This window comes from Budorcas taxicolor, chromosome 13, assembly GCF_023091745.1.
Source record: "Budorcas taxicolor isolate Tak-1 chromosome 13, Takin1.1, whole genome shotgun sequence".
NCBI classification, from domain to species: domain Eukaryota; kingdom Metazoa; phylum Chordata; class Mammalia; order Artiodactyla; family Bovidae; genus Budorcas; species Budorcas taxicolor.
Window position 1 is genome coordinate 66,607,957 of NC_068922.1, and position 17,232 is coordinate 66,625,188.

General features: G+C 44.2%; 1 protein-coding gene across 1 annotated transcript in view; it reads left to right on the forward strand.

The window, feature by feature from the left end:
- Positions 1 to 17,232, forward strand: part of CTNNBL1 (catenin beta like 1) — a 160,887-nt gene that overhangs the window by 105,539 nt on the left and 38,116 nt on the right. The window lies entirely within an intron of this gene.

Here is a 17,232-nt window from a genome sequence, read left to right on the forward strand (position 1 = left end):
ATCTGGGACATGTTTCCGAGTTTCTGATTCCACCAGTCTGCATTATATTGGTGGATCTGTACTTTGTTAGGCTTGCCACAAGTACCCTCTGAGACCAGTCTGGCACCAGCCCTTGGTAAGAAGAGCATGGAGCAGAAGATTAGACTAGTTAAGCAGAAGCCAGACCTTGGAGGACTCTGCAGAGCTGTTGTGAGGACTGACTGAGTTAATACATGTGCAGTGCTTAAGATAGTACTTGGCACATGGTAAGCATTCATTAATATTGATAGTTATTGCTGTTCTTATATTATGATTAAAAAAAAGCCTCCTCCAAATTTTTATATGTCATAGGTATAGTACTAATTTTAATTATTTTGACTATTTCAGCTAATTTAGCATAAACTCAATTTTGATATTGAGGGCCTGGGTGGAAGGAATGAAGGAGAAACATTTATCACTGTTTTTCTTCTGCGTTTTCATTTTGCCAGGGAGAAACTTAGTTCTTCAGTGGCAGCATTAGCTGAATTCTTATTTTGGATATAGAATTTTCCACTGGCACATTTATTATTTTGTCAATATGACTCTGTTAGTTTTCATTTATTATCTTGATTAAATTTTATAGAAATAGTTTAGTATGCAGCATATCTCCTTTATAGAAGTAAAACCAATACCAGGAATGTGGAAACAGCAGTCAAGAAATAGCCAAACCTTTATAGGTTATTTCTTTAGTGTTGGGTGGTGCCAAAATGAGGAATAACTTAGGAGCTAGACAGTAATTAAGTGGTTTGTTAAACCTGGCTTATAATAACCTGGTTTATTAAAATTCAACACGTAATCTTTTCTGTGTTGTTGTTCAGTTGCTAAATCGTGTATGACTGTCTGCAACCCCATGGACTGTGGCACACCAGGCTGCTCTGTCCTCCACTTTCTCCCAGAGATGTCTCAAATTCATATCCATTGGAAGAAAAGATATGACAAACCTAGATAGCGTATTAAAAAGCAGAGACATCACTTTGCCACCAAAGGTCTATATAGTCATAGCTATAATTTTTCCAGCAGTCATGTACAGATTTGAGATTTGGACCATAAAGAAGGCTGAGCAACAAAGAACTGATGCTTTCGAGCTGTGGTGCTGGAGAAGACTCTTGAGAGTCCCTTGGACAGCAAGGAGATCAAATCAGTCAATCCTAAAGGAAATCAACCCTGAATATTCAGTGGAAGGACTGATGCTGAAGTTAAAGTTCCAATACTTTGGCCCCCTAATGCAAAGAGCTGACTCATTGGGAAAGACCCTGATGCTGAGAAAGATTGAGGGTAGGAGGAGAAGCGGGCAACAGAGGATGAGATGGCTGGGTGGCATCACTGACTCCATGGACATGAGTTTGGGCAAACTCCGGGACATAGTGAAGGACAAGGAAGCCTGGAGTGCTGCAGTCCATGGGATCACAAAACATCAGACACGACTGAGTGACTGAACAACAACATGTCCATTGAACAGTGATGCTATCTAACCATCTCATCCTCTGCTGCCCTCTTCTTTTGCCTTCAATCTTTCCCAGTGTCAGGATCTCTTCCAGTGAGTCGGTCTTCGCATCTTTACCATGATATGCTTCTTAATGTTACTATTTGGGGGCTTTTTTTGTTGAGTACTCTGATAGGCAGAAGCCTATCAGGTAAAAACAATTCATTATATCATTTCACCTAATCCTCACAAGAGCCCTGTGAGCCATATATTACTACCTATATTTTACAAGTGAGAACACTGAGACATAAATAAGTTGTCATTTTCCAAAGACACAGCTAGTACATGGCCTTACTAGGATTTTAAGCTAAGCTTTTCCCATGGTTTCTGAAAATTGAATCCTATGCAGTGCTCTTCTAATTCTTCTTTTAATCATAAATCAGAACTTGCCCAGTATTTAGTGGGCCTGATTTAAACTGCTGTGTGGTATCTTTGCCTGTTTGATTTCTTTTCAGTCATCAGTAGTCCTGCGTATACTCTCTCAATTCCAGACATTTCACCCTGTCACACTTTGTTCACCTCTGCTTGGCTTCCAGTTTTCGGGGGTATCTGTCCCCTGATAGTCTCTTCTCTTCAGGCCTCTCAGGCCTGAAGCTCAGCACTGCTTCAGCCTTCAGTTTCTGTTCCTACACATTGCAGTCTGCTTCGTTTGCCGTTGTCTGCCCTTGAACCCTTCACTCAGCACTCTGGCTTGTTCTCTCCCTCTGTTGCCTCCCTGGAGAAAGAGATGTGAATCTGTAGTTTTCACCCCTCACCGATGGTGAGTAAGGCTTGAAGAGCTTTAACAGAATACACATGCCTGGGCCCCACCCCCAGGAATTCTAAGGATCAAAACTCCAAACCTCTGTAATTTTTAGAAGCTCCAGAGCCTGTTGCTCAGTTAGTGCTGAGACTCACTGGCTAAAATGCTCAGAGCATAAGCCTTGGTGAGCATACCTTTGATTTTCTTCTCTGGGCCAAGAGAAGATTCTTGACATGGTGGATCTTAGGGGAAGGCTTGTTAGATATATCTTTATTACTTTTTCTAAGTATGAATAATTAACCTAGTGTAGAAAAGTCAAGCATTGTGGAAAAGAAAGGAGGAAAAGTAAAAATCTACTCCCAATCTCACCACCCAGAGTTAATCACTAGACATATCATGGATACTCTCCATTCAAACATCTGCTTTAGGGATGGGGCTCAAATATATGTGAATATAATTTTGTATAATTGGAGGGATGCTATATATGCTATTTTGTAACCTGTTTTTACTCAGTGTGTCTTGGGCATACTTGACAGGGGTGAGTCTTTAATACAGTTAGGAAACTGGACTGTATATGTTTAGAAGGCAGGATGGATTTCAGGTGAAATGATTAGGCTGTAGAGGTGATTACATTTTGGAAAGAGTAAGCTGGGCTTGGATGGCGAAGCTGGCTTTTCCAGGTTGTGAATGTGCTGGGACTTCAGTACAGCAAGGAAAGGAGGTGCGGACTGAAGGCTAATGCATCTCCGTTCACTTGGTTCTAAGAGAAGTGAAGATGCCTTTCAAATGTTTTTTTAAATGTATGAGTATTTTAAGGTGTTATACATGTTGGCAACTAACAGCGGATATAGTGTAGAAGGAGATAAACTGAAAATAGACCCGTATACATTTCACTGCTCATAAAGAATACACGTGTGAAATGCTTGCTCGTGTCCACCTTCCTGGGTTCTTGTGATATTGGATGTGATTTTTATACACAGCAGCTTGCAGGTTGCTGGGGAAATGGCTCTGTGTATTTAATCATGTTGCAGCCTTACTTGTTTGTTTTCTTTATGGTAAGAAAATGTCTTTGGCTTGCTTTTATAGTCAGATTGCTTTTGCTTGTGGGTGTCCAGATGCTGATGAACTGTAATTAGCATAAGAAGGAGGTTGAAAAGATGTTGAATATTCTTTTCTGGTAGCCAAACAAAGGATCTCCAAACACAAATTATTCTCAGGTATCAGGTTAAAGAGAAGCAGATCTTTTCTCTTTAAGATGCGGGTTTATTAAAGGATCTCTGTGTTGAGCTGGGGAGGTCAGCCTGGGGTTGGGGTTGGACAACCTTGCAGTGAACCGTCATGGGGTAATTTTCTGAGGCTAAGCACCTCTGTTTGCATAGCCTATTACAGAGGAGCCCTGGGCTGGGTTCACAAAGTCTGGATTTGTGTTTGTACCACAGCTCTGTGACTTTGGCAAGTCATTTGCTCTCTGAACCTCAGTGTCCCCACCTTTAAAGAGGGAGATTATACTATTTCACAGTGTGTGAGAACTGGATAAGATAAGGCGTGGGGAAGTGCTTCGTATACTGTAAGGTTTTGCCCCTGTACAGTATGGTCCTGGTAGTGGTCTATATTACATTCAGTGTTTCTCCCTTGTCTCTTCTACATCCCTTACATTTTTTTCCCCCTTGTAACATTTTTCTCCTTTGTCTCTGGCTCCAAAGTAGAAAGAAAATGATGGTTAATTTATTCCATATTTGCTGCAGGGTTACCATAAAATAAATTAAGCGTATCATTTTGATAATCACTAAAAATATGCCTACGACTTTCTTAAATGTATTGATTACTAATAAATCATGTCTCTGTTAAGCATGCCTGCTGGCTGGCAAACTTGTGGAATAACAATGTTTGCTTGCCTCGTTAGCAGGCTGATTCTCCTGATGATGTACCAGCCAGTCTGAGGTTACCATGGACAATGATGGCTGCCATGGTGCCTTACATTTATTAAGTGTTTGCTGTGTTCCAGTTTATCCATGATGTCATTATCCCTGCCATCAGCTCCGTGTGGCGTATCATTAGCCTGGTTTCTTGCTGAGGAAACAGCCCCCAAGAAGTAAAGTACTTTCTCAAATCATGCAGTTTAAACGAACGTCTGAGGAGAAGGCAATGGCAACCCACTGCAGTACTCTTGCCTGGAAAATCCCATGGGCGGAGGAGCCTGGTAGGCTGCGGTCCATGGGGTCGCTAGGAGTCAGACATGACTGAGCGACTTCACTTTCACTTTTCACTTTCATGCACTGGACAAGGAAATGGCACCCCACTCCAGTGTTCTTGCCTGGAGAATCCCAGGGACAGGGGAGCCTGGTGGGCTGCTGTCTATGGGGTCGCGCAGAGTTGGACATGACTGAAGTGACTTAGCAGCAGCAGCAGCTGCTAGAACCCAAAGCCCATGTTTGTGATCCTGTGCTTTAAGTCTCTCAGGGAGACATCTGAAAGCCAGAGTTAAATAACTTAATCATCAAAGCAACCTTTAGTTATTTCTAGAAATAAATAGGAAAATTTATAATATTGGCATGGCAGGGCAAGGCAGAAAAGCTCTATTACTAAGTTTTTTTGTATTAAGTAGGAGGTGAGTGGCAGGAGGGGGAGCATTTCTGTAATGTGGGATGTGAAAATTTTTTTATAATGTCAACCTAAATTTTTGAAACGATGAATCTTGTTATACTAAGGTTTTTCCTATGTATATTTCTAGCAAGTTAGACGTGTTTTTCTAAGTCGTAAGCTTGGCATAGATCTTAATAGCAGTGTATGGGGGAAAGCTTATAGAACATGCGGGCATGTGTTCAAATCTCAGCTTATACCAGTTGTGTGACTAAACTAGGTGCTTTGAGGCTCAGTTTCCAGGGCAGAGGTGGGAGTGGTGTCCTCATACCAACAAGGAGTTCTGGAACACCAGAAGCCTGTCTTAGAATTCACTCCAGGTTGTTACCCGTACTTCTGACCACTTGGTTATAAATCAGAAGTTTCTAAGACCTATTCCTTGGGTTCAATTAATTTGCTAGAGCAGCTCACAGAACTCAGTGAAACATTTTACTTACCTGTATATTGGGCTTCCTAGGTGGTGCTAGTGGTAAAGAACCTGTCTGCCATGCAGGTCTGATCCCTAGATCAGGAAGATCCCCTAGAGGAGGGCATGGCAACCCACTCCAGTTTTCTTAGGAGAATCCCATGGACAGAGGGGCCTGGCAGGCTACAGTCCATAGGGTCCACAGAGTCAGACATGACTGAGGTGACTTAGCACACACGCACACTGGTATATTACAGAAAGATGTAACTCAGGAACAGCCAAACACAAGATGTAAAGGGAAAATGTGGGGAAAGGGCACATAGCTTCCATGCCCTCCCCGGGCACGCCACTCTCTCGGCACTTGGAAAGCTCTCCAAAACCCGTCCTTTGGGGTTTTATGGAGCCATTATTACCAAAGTGTGCTTGATAAAATCATTGGCTGTTTGTGATTGACTAAATCTATAGCCCCTCTCCCCTCCCAGGTCTGGTGTTGGGACTGAAAGTTGAAACCCTCTAATCGCTCTAATATCTTGGTTGGTTCTCTCAGCAACATAACATTAACATAACAAGAGACACCATTATGACTTTCATCACTTAGGAAATTCCAAGGGTTTTAGGAGTTCTTTGCCAGAAACTGGGACAAAGACCAAATATAATAATTCTTATTATAAATCACAATATCACAGTAACCTTAGGCACATTAATTAACTTCACTGATCCCAGATATACTGCATCTACAACAGTGCTTCTCAGTGTTTATATTGCAGACAGATTACCTGGGGATCTTTTAAAAACACAGTCTGCTTCAGTAGGTGTGGGTGAGGCCTGACATCTGTGTATTTATAACCAGCTCCCAGGTGGTGGTGCTGCTGCTGGTGGTCCTCTGACCCCACTTTGAGGAGCAGGGGTCTATAACACTGATGAAAGTGAAAAGTGATGTCACTCAGTCGTGTCCGACTCTTTGTGACCCATGGACTGTAGCCTGCCAGGCTCCTCCATCCAAGGCATTTTCCAGGCAAGACCACTAGAGTGGGTTGCCATTTCCTTCTCCAGGGGGTCTTCCTTCTCCAGGGATCGACCCTGTGTCTCCCACATTGCAGGCAGACTCTACCATCTGAGCCACCAGGGAAACCCTAATATCAGAAATGTATTCTCTCACAGTTCCAAAAGTGAAAGTGAAAGTCACTCAGTCGTGTCCGACTCTTTGCAACCCCATTGACTATACAGTCCATTTAATTCTCGAGGCCAGAATACTGGAGTGGGTAGCCTTTCCCTTCTCCAGGGGATTTTCCCAACCCAGGGATCAAACACAGGTCTCCAACATTGCAGGAGGATTCTTTACCATCTGAGTCACAGGGAAGCCCTGTAACAACGATAGGGACAGAGTAAAGGGACATAGTAGGTGATTGATTAGTTAATCACACTAGGGGATTGTAAGTAGAGAAGGAAGTATGGGAGACCCCTGTAATGATCACTCAAGAAAGCAGGTTTGCTTAACCACAAAATCAAGCAGGCTTGCTTCACAACAAAACCACACAGCAGAAACACGAGACACACTCCAAAACACTAGAGCAATGGCGACATGAGAAAGACGTCCTGCCCAGGGAGCTCTCTAAGTTATCTGCCTCTCGGACTCACCGTGGCTTATAGTAGGTGCTTAACAAATGTTAGCCCTCTTGCCTTTTCCTTCCAACGTGGCCTTTGTTTAAGATGTACTTCTGGAAACATGTATTCCCAGCCTGTCTTATCTCTGTCAAAAGTTCCAGGCTACAGAAGACATGTCACAAGTAATAAGCTCAGGATTAAGCTTTAAAATGAGCTTAATCACATATGAATATAGCTTGGTGACTTAGGAGGTCATCCTGAGGTGTTTGCCCAGAGCTAGGAGTCACTTGGGAATTCTATGAAAACCTTTGTAAGGTGGCCCAAAGGAATCCTGCACTGACCCCTTCCATGAGTTCATTCGCTCTACATTTCTGTAGCCATTATTTGTTGAATACCTGATAGTACCAGACAGGATGTTAGACCCTGGGAACACATGTGCCCTGGTGGCAGCTCACCTTCCAGGCAACGTGCATATAATGATTACAGTATAATACTGTGAAGGTTATAAAGGAGGTGGGTACAGGTTGCAGATGGAGGCATCGAAGGAAGAGACAGACTTCCAGTCCACTTGGAAATCTTCCTTGAGGGGACTAGAAAGATTGAAGTGAGTAGGAATGTCCAAAATGAACAAAAGAACTCTTAGCCAGAGAGAACGGCATATAGAATGGCAACCAAGAATTTGATGGAACTCTGGAAAAGGCAGGAATTATAGCGTGATTAGAGACTAAGCTTAGTGAGCCAGACTGCTGACTGTATTTGTCACGACCAGTAGGGGTGACCTAGACAGCTGGACCAGGGCAGCCTTCTCCTACACCAGCCCAGCAGACACTCCCAGCTACAGTATCGTATCTACTGTACGTGCCTAAAATCTTCAGAATCTGAGAATGGAAGAGGCTTCAGCCTCTTCCTTGGCCATCATCTGTAAATCTGCTAAATTCATTTGATTTTTTTTTAAAGTCCTTTTGTACATTCTTCTCTGATAATCCCAATTTTGGTCTTCATAGGCAAACTTCTCTGATCTCTACTTGGGAGTTCTTTCGATGACATCAGTTATAATGATAAATTATCTGTTGAATTTAATCTTTTTGTCATTCCTATCATCCCTACTAACCCTTATTCCTTTTAGTTCCTTTCTCAGATGGTTGCACCATTTTTCTTCCCTGACTCACTACTGGAATTCTCGCCTCTCTCCAGTCCCTTTTCTTCCTGAGTCTTGAAACACACAGATAAACTGCCTCAAGTTCCTTTAAAATATGATCATGTACTGCTGCTAAGTCTTCTAAGAGCTTCTTAATACAGGTCAAGGGAGGCATCTAGACTCCTTAGTATGATATGGAAGACCTGGCCGTTTGGCCTTCTCTTGCTGTCCCCCTCTTGAAATTACCTGCCTCTGTGTCCCAGGTGGCACTAGTGGTAAAGAACCTGCCTGCCAGCGCAGGAGACATAGGAGACATGGGTTTGAACCCTGGATCAGGAAGATCCCCTAGAGGAGGGCATGGCAACCCACTCCAGTATTCTTGCCCGGAGAATCCCATGGACAGAGGAGGCTGGCAGGCTGCAGTCCATAGAGAGTTGGACACGACTGAAGCAACTTGGCATGCACGTGTATTGACACCTCTTGCTTTCCTTGACTGAGACACTTCTTTACTCCCGTCTCTGTGAGACTGACTAGTTTTTCTCTGGACTTTCCGCCCATCTTGATTCCTTCTTGAATCCCTTCCTGGCTTTTCCACTTCTGTTTTTAGAGTGGTCCCTTTCTCATGCTTCTTCAGGCTTCTCTGGTGGCTCAGACAGTAAAGAATCTGCCTGCAATGCTGGAGACCTTGGTTTGATCCCTGGATTGGGAAGATCCCCTGGAGAAGGGAACGGCTACCCACTCCAGTATTCTGGGCTGGAGAATTCCATGGACTGTATAGTCCAAGGGGTCATAAAGAGTCGGACACGACTGAGCGACTTTCACTTTCGCTTCACTTTTCACTTCTTTCCTACGCTCCCAAATAGCATCCCTTGTGTGTGGAGGTTGTTGGCTGGCTGGTTTCCACTCAGCTGTGAGCACTGCCAGGTCAAAGACCGTGTTTTATGCTTTGTGTGTGTGTTGGCAGGTGTGGGGGAGGGAGCAGGTCCCTTTTTTTTTTTTCCCTGAAATATTTTAAGGCAACCCTAGATATCATGTAATTTTACCTCAGATATGGAATTTTTATTTTACACAATTGATAATTTATATGAATGAGAGCCTTGGATTTAGGCATTTTTCAAGCTAGAATATATATATATGTTTGTTGGTAGTTCAGCCTCATAACCATTAGAAGGCAGAAGTAGCTAATATCAAGGTTTTTCAACCTTGGCACTCTTAACCACTTTGGACCAGATAACTCTTGCCCAGGGGTGGAGGGGAGGTGTCCTTCTGGCACTGTACATTGTTCAGCAGCATCCCTGGCTTCTTCCCATTAGATGCCAGTAGGACCTTCCCTCCGCCCCAGTTTTTGTTGTTATTTAGTCTCTCAGTTTTTTCCGACTCATTGCGACCCCATGAACTATAGCCCAGCAGGCTCCTCTGTCCTTGGGATTTTCCGGGCAAGAATACTGAAATGGGTTGCCATTTCTTCTTTCAGGGGGAACACCCACAGAAAACCTGCAAAATACCTCGGACAATAGTCTCTTCCTCCCACTCCACCCCTCTGTGGAGAACCACCGACAAAGAGGGAAGAATTTTAGAGATGTTGAGAGCTCAGAGGACTATTCAGTGGACAGTTGGGAAACTGAGTCCCAGAAAGGAAGCATGCCTTTCTGAGTATTACTGTGCTTCTTCATGCCAAGCTGGAGAAGAAAAGCTGTTTTCCAACCCCCACGCCAGCGTGTGTCCTACTCTCTTACACACAGTTTCTAGAAGCCACCAGAGTGAGGTCAGAGGCTCCCCAAGCTCAGGAAGACTCCCTGTGGTCCTGGTGGGGGCCTCTCACTGAGAAGGAGGGGCGCAGAGCCGGGCTGCCAGGAGATCTGGCAAGGACACGCCGCTGCTAATCTGCAGCCGTGCCCAGCATCTGCCAAGGTGCCCATCGTTCCCCTTTACCAAATATTTATGACGAAGCAGCCCGGGGGATTCTTTCCTCGGGAATGCATCTTGGGTTCTGTAATGGTAAACAAGTAGGATTTGCTTCACAGAAATTACTTTGAAGTCAGTTTGTTTTTTTTCCCCAGAAGCCTTCTGCTTTGTATAAAGCAAAGGGACACTGGCGTTCAGTTAGTAGCTTTGTTCAAAATGGGCTCCCTGCTTATTTCTCACAACTCAGTTTGCTAAGAAGTAACTCAGAAATTTGGGTGCTACGAAATTCAGTTCACCACTAAAAAGGCAGATTAGGAGTAGTGGGAAAAAAACTGGTCTGATCGGCCTCTGGCTCTTACTATCTCTGAGAACTTGAATAGGACATATAACCTCTCTAGGCCTTTTTTTTTTTTTTTCTAATCTGTAAAATGAGAATGTAAAATTCATTCCAAGTGTGGTTATGAACATGAAGTGAGAAAGAGTATGCGAAGCACCTAGTGCGGCAATGGGGCATGTGACGCTAATAAATGTGTTTTTTCCTTGTAAGAAAGACCCACTGGGGAGTTCCCTGGTGCCTTAGTGGCTAGGGCTCCAGGCTTTCACAGTGGCGGCCCAGGCTCAGTTCCTGGCTGGGGACCTGAGAACCTACAAACCGCATGGCCAAAATAAAAATGATCCATTAGGAAAGGGACGTAAATCTCTCAGGTCCTTCGTTCTTTGAACGTGACTCTTTCAGGCCCTTAGTTCTTTACTTGTCCAACAATGGCAAGCCATTCCAGTATTCTTGCCTGAAGAATCCCATGGACAGAGAAGCCTGGCGGGCTACAGTCCATGGGGTCTTATGAGTCGGACACGGCTTAGCAACTAAACCACCACCACCAAAATGGTTGCACTGACTATCTGGAAAAATTAACTTTTGAGAAAATGATGATGGCAAAGTACTTCATATATCTGCCAATTGTTGATTATATCTTATTAGTAAAACAACATGGAATCAGTCTTCACAAATGGCACTGTTTTTTAGGATTAGTCAGGTTCCTTTATCACCTCCCTATTTTGAGTCCAGTACCTGTTAGAATATGGTTCTGAAGCATTTTCGCAGAGATGACTGCGTGTTTTCCCAGTGGTTTTTGGTCTGCAAAATTGCAGGATGGTTCAGTTCGTTAGTTTCACACTGGAAATGAAAGAGCTGTGTGAGTGCAGCTCTGAAATTCCTTCTGTACTTGCACTGCTGTATTACTGGCTGATGGAAGAAGGGTTAAGAAGTCAGACTTCAGGAAAATGAACATAAGGCCACCTTGGGTCTGTAGCAGGTTTTTTTGGTTTCTGTGGCAATCCGCTGAAGCCCTGAAGTCTGAAGGTAGAGTGTGTGGAGCCCAACAGTTGGTGAGGCTGCAGCAGCTTAAAGGAGGACTCTGCTGCTAAAATGTGGAAAGAATGGGAGGAGGAGCCGGTGGCTGTTTGAAGAGTGCAAAGGCAGGACTAGTGAATAAGATGAAAGTAGTACAGACGTAGGTTTAGATCATTCCCTGAAGGCCCTGAAAACAGGTCTTTCTATTTTTTTTCTTCTAAACTGAATTTCTGATCTAAAGCAGGCATCCAGGGATGGTTCTGAGAGGAGAGTGAAAACACCTCCCATGCTTTGGGGCTGTGATGATCAGCTCTCTTGCGCCAGGGCAGGTTGATACTTGGAAAGCGGGGCACTGGGATAGGGAAGAAACCACTGATGAAGGAAGGGGAGAGTGGGGGAGAATTCTGGCACTTGTGCTCACCCTCTTGTGTCCATGCTGTGACAGGGTTCTGCTGGGCTCGCCTAACCTTCTAGGCTTATCTGAGAATACAGTATGCTGAGCATTGAAAAGGACTCTTAAAAAAAAAGTCTCAGCACAAATATTCACAGAGATTGTCTCATTTTTGGATCTAAAGGTTTTTTTTGGTAGGGCGTGGGTGGGAAGAGGAGTGGTAAACTCTATAATTTACCCTTTTAGCCCTGGAAGAGCTTCTTGGCCACAGAGTCTGTTTAATTTAGACAAAATACTTCTAAGTGATGTGCTAAAGGAAAGGAAACTAACCAGCCACCCCTGAGGTTCAGATGGCTTTATCAAGCGGGATCAGCAAAGGACTCAGGCTTGTGAGTCAGAAACCACGCATCTGAGCCATCTCATTCCAGTTCTTCAGAACACCGCCAGGTGTGAGTGCTGCTTCTGTGAGCATTGCGGGGAATGCAGAGAAAACAGAGGTGCTGAAACTCCAGGCATTTATTTCTGCCATTATATGGATGAGGGTTAATTTTTTTAATATATATAAAAAAAAATTCTGTAAGTTGTATCAGTCCTGCCAGCCAGGTTCTTCAGAACGTAATCGGAAAGTGTCTTAAGGAGGTTCTTCAAGACAGTGAAGTGACAAGAAGGAAATGTACCTTTTTACCAGCAGTTACTCCTTGTTCTAGGACTTTCCCCACTGGCTTGTAAGGCTGGTTCCAAAAATGAGTGAGACTGTCCACTCAGCTTTCTCGGGGTGAGTCCAGAATGCAGTCTCTCTCTGGGCTTCCTGGGAAAGAGCTGGTATATCAGTTAGGAACTGCAGTTGCAGAACACGCGGGGCTTTATTTCTCTCGCATAAAGTCAGCCCAGAGGTCAGCAGTACTGGGCTGGACCCTCACAGTGCTGTCCGGAGCCCAGCTGCCTTCCGTCTTTCTATTCCCTTAGCACAGGGCCAGGCTTGCTTGCTTGTTCATGTCGCCCCAAACTCCTTTTTTTATCAAATGCCTGGCTTCTGTTTCCAAGATTGCCTCCTGGTTTCAGATGGTTCCTAGAGTTCTGGTTACTATGTATTCCATACCGCAGGAGAGCAAAAAGAGGAGGGAACAGGCAGAAGGGGACATGTCCCCTCCTGGAAGTCCCAAGTACTAGTTCACCTTAAGTCTTAACCCAATGTTAGTCACACAGTCTTACCTAGCTCTAAGGGAAGAGGTGGTTTGTTTCTTTAAGCTGGGCATATTACCAAATAACTGCAGGTTCTATTAGTACGAAATAAGAGGAGAAGTCAGGTAGGCAGCTGGCAATCTCAACCAGTCAGGATGCTGCCGCTTGGTACACAGAGCATCTCTCTTGGGCAGAGCTTGTCCAGGCCGCCTCAAAGGTCTGAGGCCACCAGTGCCCAGTTCATCCTTCATGGTGCTCCCCAGAACCAGCTGCCTTCCTCAGGCCACACTGCCGCTGCTGGGGTGATGGGGTGGTCACTGACAGAGCACCTCATAGGAGCCATAGAAAACGACAGACCTAGTCATTTCCACAGGAGACAGTGGCTTACTCACGTGGCAGGCACTTGGAGCTTCACGGCCCTCTCCTTCAGCTCATCTGAGATATGGACCTTCCCTGATAGATGAACCTCAGACTTTGGGAGCTTCATGCTTTCAGCTTAAGCCCTGAGTGGGAGTGTTAGATGCCACATCCTTGAGGGGTTTTTTTCCCCCGACTCTGAGTCCTTGGAGAATATGTAGTGAGAATGTATAGTAGAAAGAAGCATTTCTTGGGCATACATATATCCCTTTCTTGCTGTAAGGCCCATTTTCCCACAGATGCAAGTCTGTAAATTAGTTAAGCTAGCACCTAAACACTGTCTTAAATCTATAGTGCTACTGGAACCCTGAAAGACAGGAAAGAAATCCCATGGGAAAGTGGAAGTAAATTTTTAAAAAGCAACACCTATCATATTGCTTTGCACTCAGTAGATGCTTAGACACTTTGTAGATTCTCACTGCAACTGGAAAATGAGAATACTGAATTAATTTTGGCCATATTTCAGGTTAAATGGGTTTCAGTGGGCCTGTGTCAATGGAAAATGCGTTCAAAATCGCAAACAACAGACATATTAAAAGGCCACTTTTTGGAAAAATGGCCTTTAGGGATCTCATCATTTATAATATATTCCAAGTTCACATCTCTCTTTTTTTTTCTTGCCTCCTTTTTCCCAACATTTCCTAAAGAAAATTTTCAAGTATACAGAAAAGTTGAAAGAACTGTACAGCAAATGCTCGTGTCCCCACCGCCTAGATTGCAGTTTACATTCCATTTATTCACTTTGTCGTGTGTCTGTCCATCTCTCTCTCTCATCCATCCATTTGACTTTTTGATGCATGAAGTAAATTGCAGATATCAGTACAGTTCATGCTTAGCTCTTCAGTATGAGTATCAGTAACCTAGAGTTCAGGCATTTTGCTTTTTAATAAAATTGCGCAGAGTGAAATGCCTCAATCTTGAATGCAGCGTTTGATGGATTTGAGCAAATGCATACTCTGTCAGGGCTTCCCTGCTGACCTGCCTGTGATGCGGGAGACCCAGGTTCAATCCCTGGGTCGGGAAGTTCCCCTCGAGAAGGAAATAGCAACCCACTCCAGTATTCTTGCCTGGGAAATCCCACAGACAGAGGAGCCTGGCGGCCTATAGTGCATGGAGTGGCAAAGGGTCGGACACCACTGAGCGACTGACTCTTCCTTCCTTCCTTATACTCTTGTCAAGGTACAGGACTTTACCACCACACCAGAAAGTTCCCTCATGCCCTTTTCCAGTCAGATCCCTTCCCTGCTTCATGAAGGTGTCTTGTTCTGAGCTTTTCACCAGCAAGTAACCTCATCTGGAACCTCGTATCCATGGCCTTAGGCAATGTGTTCTCTTCAGGGCGAAGCTCTCCCTCAGCACACTGTGTTTGAGAGCTGCCCGTGTTGTAGTAGTCCCTCGTGTGGATGTCTTTTTCCATTCTTCCTGTTGGCAAACTTTCAAGACCGGGGCGATTATGAGTAGAGCTGCTATGGACATTCTTGTGCGAGTCTTTTTCTAGTCGTATGTTTTCATTCTCTTGAGTAGATACCGAGGAGTGGAATTGCTGGCTCATTTGGTGATTGTTCATGGGTTTATTGATAGCTAGAATCTTGTCATTGAGTTGAGGGAGAATGTCTTGTATGTCTTCCGAGCTACTTCTTCCGTTTTACAGTCACGGAGATTGAGGCCCAGAGAATAGGTGGAGAAGAGGCCTCGTTAGAGGCACATAGGTTTTCCTCTGAGTATGGACTGGAAACCTATATCTCTTTACTCTGGTGCTCTTTATGTTGTACCTCCTTTCTTACCCCAGAAAGGGGGCAGGGAAATTGGGCTTCTTTCTGAAAGATCATTAGCTATTTCAGGTTTTGCTTAGGGAGAATTACCTGTTAGATATACCCAAATGCAATTTGTTGTGTTTATTACATATGTTTCTGTGATAATCTGGATCCGATCCTGCTTCTCCTCCAGTGTACATTCCTACACATCTTCCAGGATGATCTTTCTGGGACAGAAATCTGGTCATGCTGCCTGTTTTCTGTCAGTTCTGTAGGTCCTGCAGGATAAAGTCCAGCCTCTAGTTGAGTCTGCGAGGGTCTTGCTCACCTCTCTTCGCTCACCTGCCATTTCCTTGCCCACCCCCTGCAGCCTGTCCTGTGTCATGTTCATTTCTATCTCCATGCCTTTAAATCTCTTGTCTGGAATGCCGTTCCCGCCTTTGTCTCTCTGATAAATTCCTTCTCATCCTTCAAAGCTTGGCTCATCCAGACCCTGTCAGGAAGTCAATTATTATTTCTTTTTTATACAGATATATCTCTGATAGCTAACTGTTACCATGCTATTTAGTTAGGATGTCAAATGCAGTATTAGTTGAATGCCTGGCACGAGGCTAGACACTGCAGGTGTGGCAGTGAATAAGATGTGGTCCCTGCCCTGGAGGAGCGCACCATCTGTTGGGGAGATGCACGCAGCAAGAGTAGTTTCAGTACTGCGTCCACAGTATTCATGGACCAGCAGTGCAGGGGGCTCCCCTCCCCACAGCCTTCCAGGCGTCAGCTATTTTGAAAACTTTATCAAATGAAACTATCTCATGATTTTATTGGTAGTGCTAAGAAAGCTGAATGCTTTTTTAATATTCATACTGGGTATTTTTTTTAACTCGAGGAAAATAATCAAGTTGTATTATAGTGGAACTAATGAGGTCACTTCCTAGTTATTAATAGCTGAGAAACTCTAGGAGACAATTTTTTTTTTTCCTGAGTCTCTAGTTTCATATCTGTAGAATGGGGAGAATAATAAACATGTTTCAAAGGATTGTTGTGAGAATTAAATAAAGTAATACATGCAGAGCACACATAGGCACATAGTAGGTTTACAGTAAATGTTGCCTGTTTAAGTCCCCAGTCTCTAGCCCAGTGCCTGCCAGGATTCAGCAAATGTTTGTGAAGAATAGGAATGTATGTATTTTGTGTATGTGTTAAAAGGAACTATATATAGATGCTAACACAGATCCATCTGTCTTGAGAAAAGTGTTCGATTTGACTTGCATCAGTATTCAGCTGGAGTGGCTGAGCACACACGCGTGACTCTTCTAGGGTTACCACACCCCCTGCTAGGCAGATGTCCATTATGACGAAACGTAAAAAGGGAGAAAAATAATAACAGAGACAGAGGAGTGTGATGTTATGGCTTAATTTGACAGGGTCTCCTGCTACTTCAGCTGCCAGTGCCAGGCATGGAACAGATTAATCTGTATTCCAGCACACCCCTACTGAAATCAAGATCGATCTAATTAGGGTATTTTAAACATCCTGTTTGCATCTAGAGTCTTACCAGAAAGCAGGATGTCTCTCCATCTGGGAGAGCTCAGAAGGGAGGTGGGCAGCAAGGTTCAGCAATAAAAGAGAGATGGTCTTAATTCTGGAAATGAGGGAAGACCACTTCTGTGTGATTTCCTTAAAACAAAAGAGCTAATGGCCTCAAATGTTCCATGGAAACAAAGGCAGCTCTGCAGCATGGCCTGGAATTTTAAACTGGCCCTGCAGAATCTTGCCTTGACAGGGGCCTGATGGTTGAAGTCCAGGGACCATTTCCATGCTAAGAATAGAACTCTGGCTGACCCATATCATTCTTAACCATTTGGGCTGCTGGAAGGAGATGCAGGCTCTGAAGCTGGGTAGGCAGACCAGCCCTGAATTTATTCCCCCATGAGCCATGCTGGGCCAACATTTAAATGCCAGGCCATCAGAATATTGGTTAGGGGCCACTTTCCATAGTCCAGTATGTCTGTTTATCCTTGTCATTGTTCCCATTGCTCTTCTCTTGCCTGCTTCTCTTCTTCAAGGCTCAGCCAAGTGCCATCTTGCCTACCAGTTGCCCCAGGTATCCTCGCTGGAAGAGTATTTGCCTCACTAGTAGTTTCTGCCCCTTTCCCCTTCACTGTCACTTTCTATCAAGTAATTTTAGACATAATATACC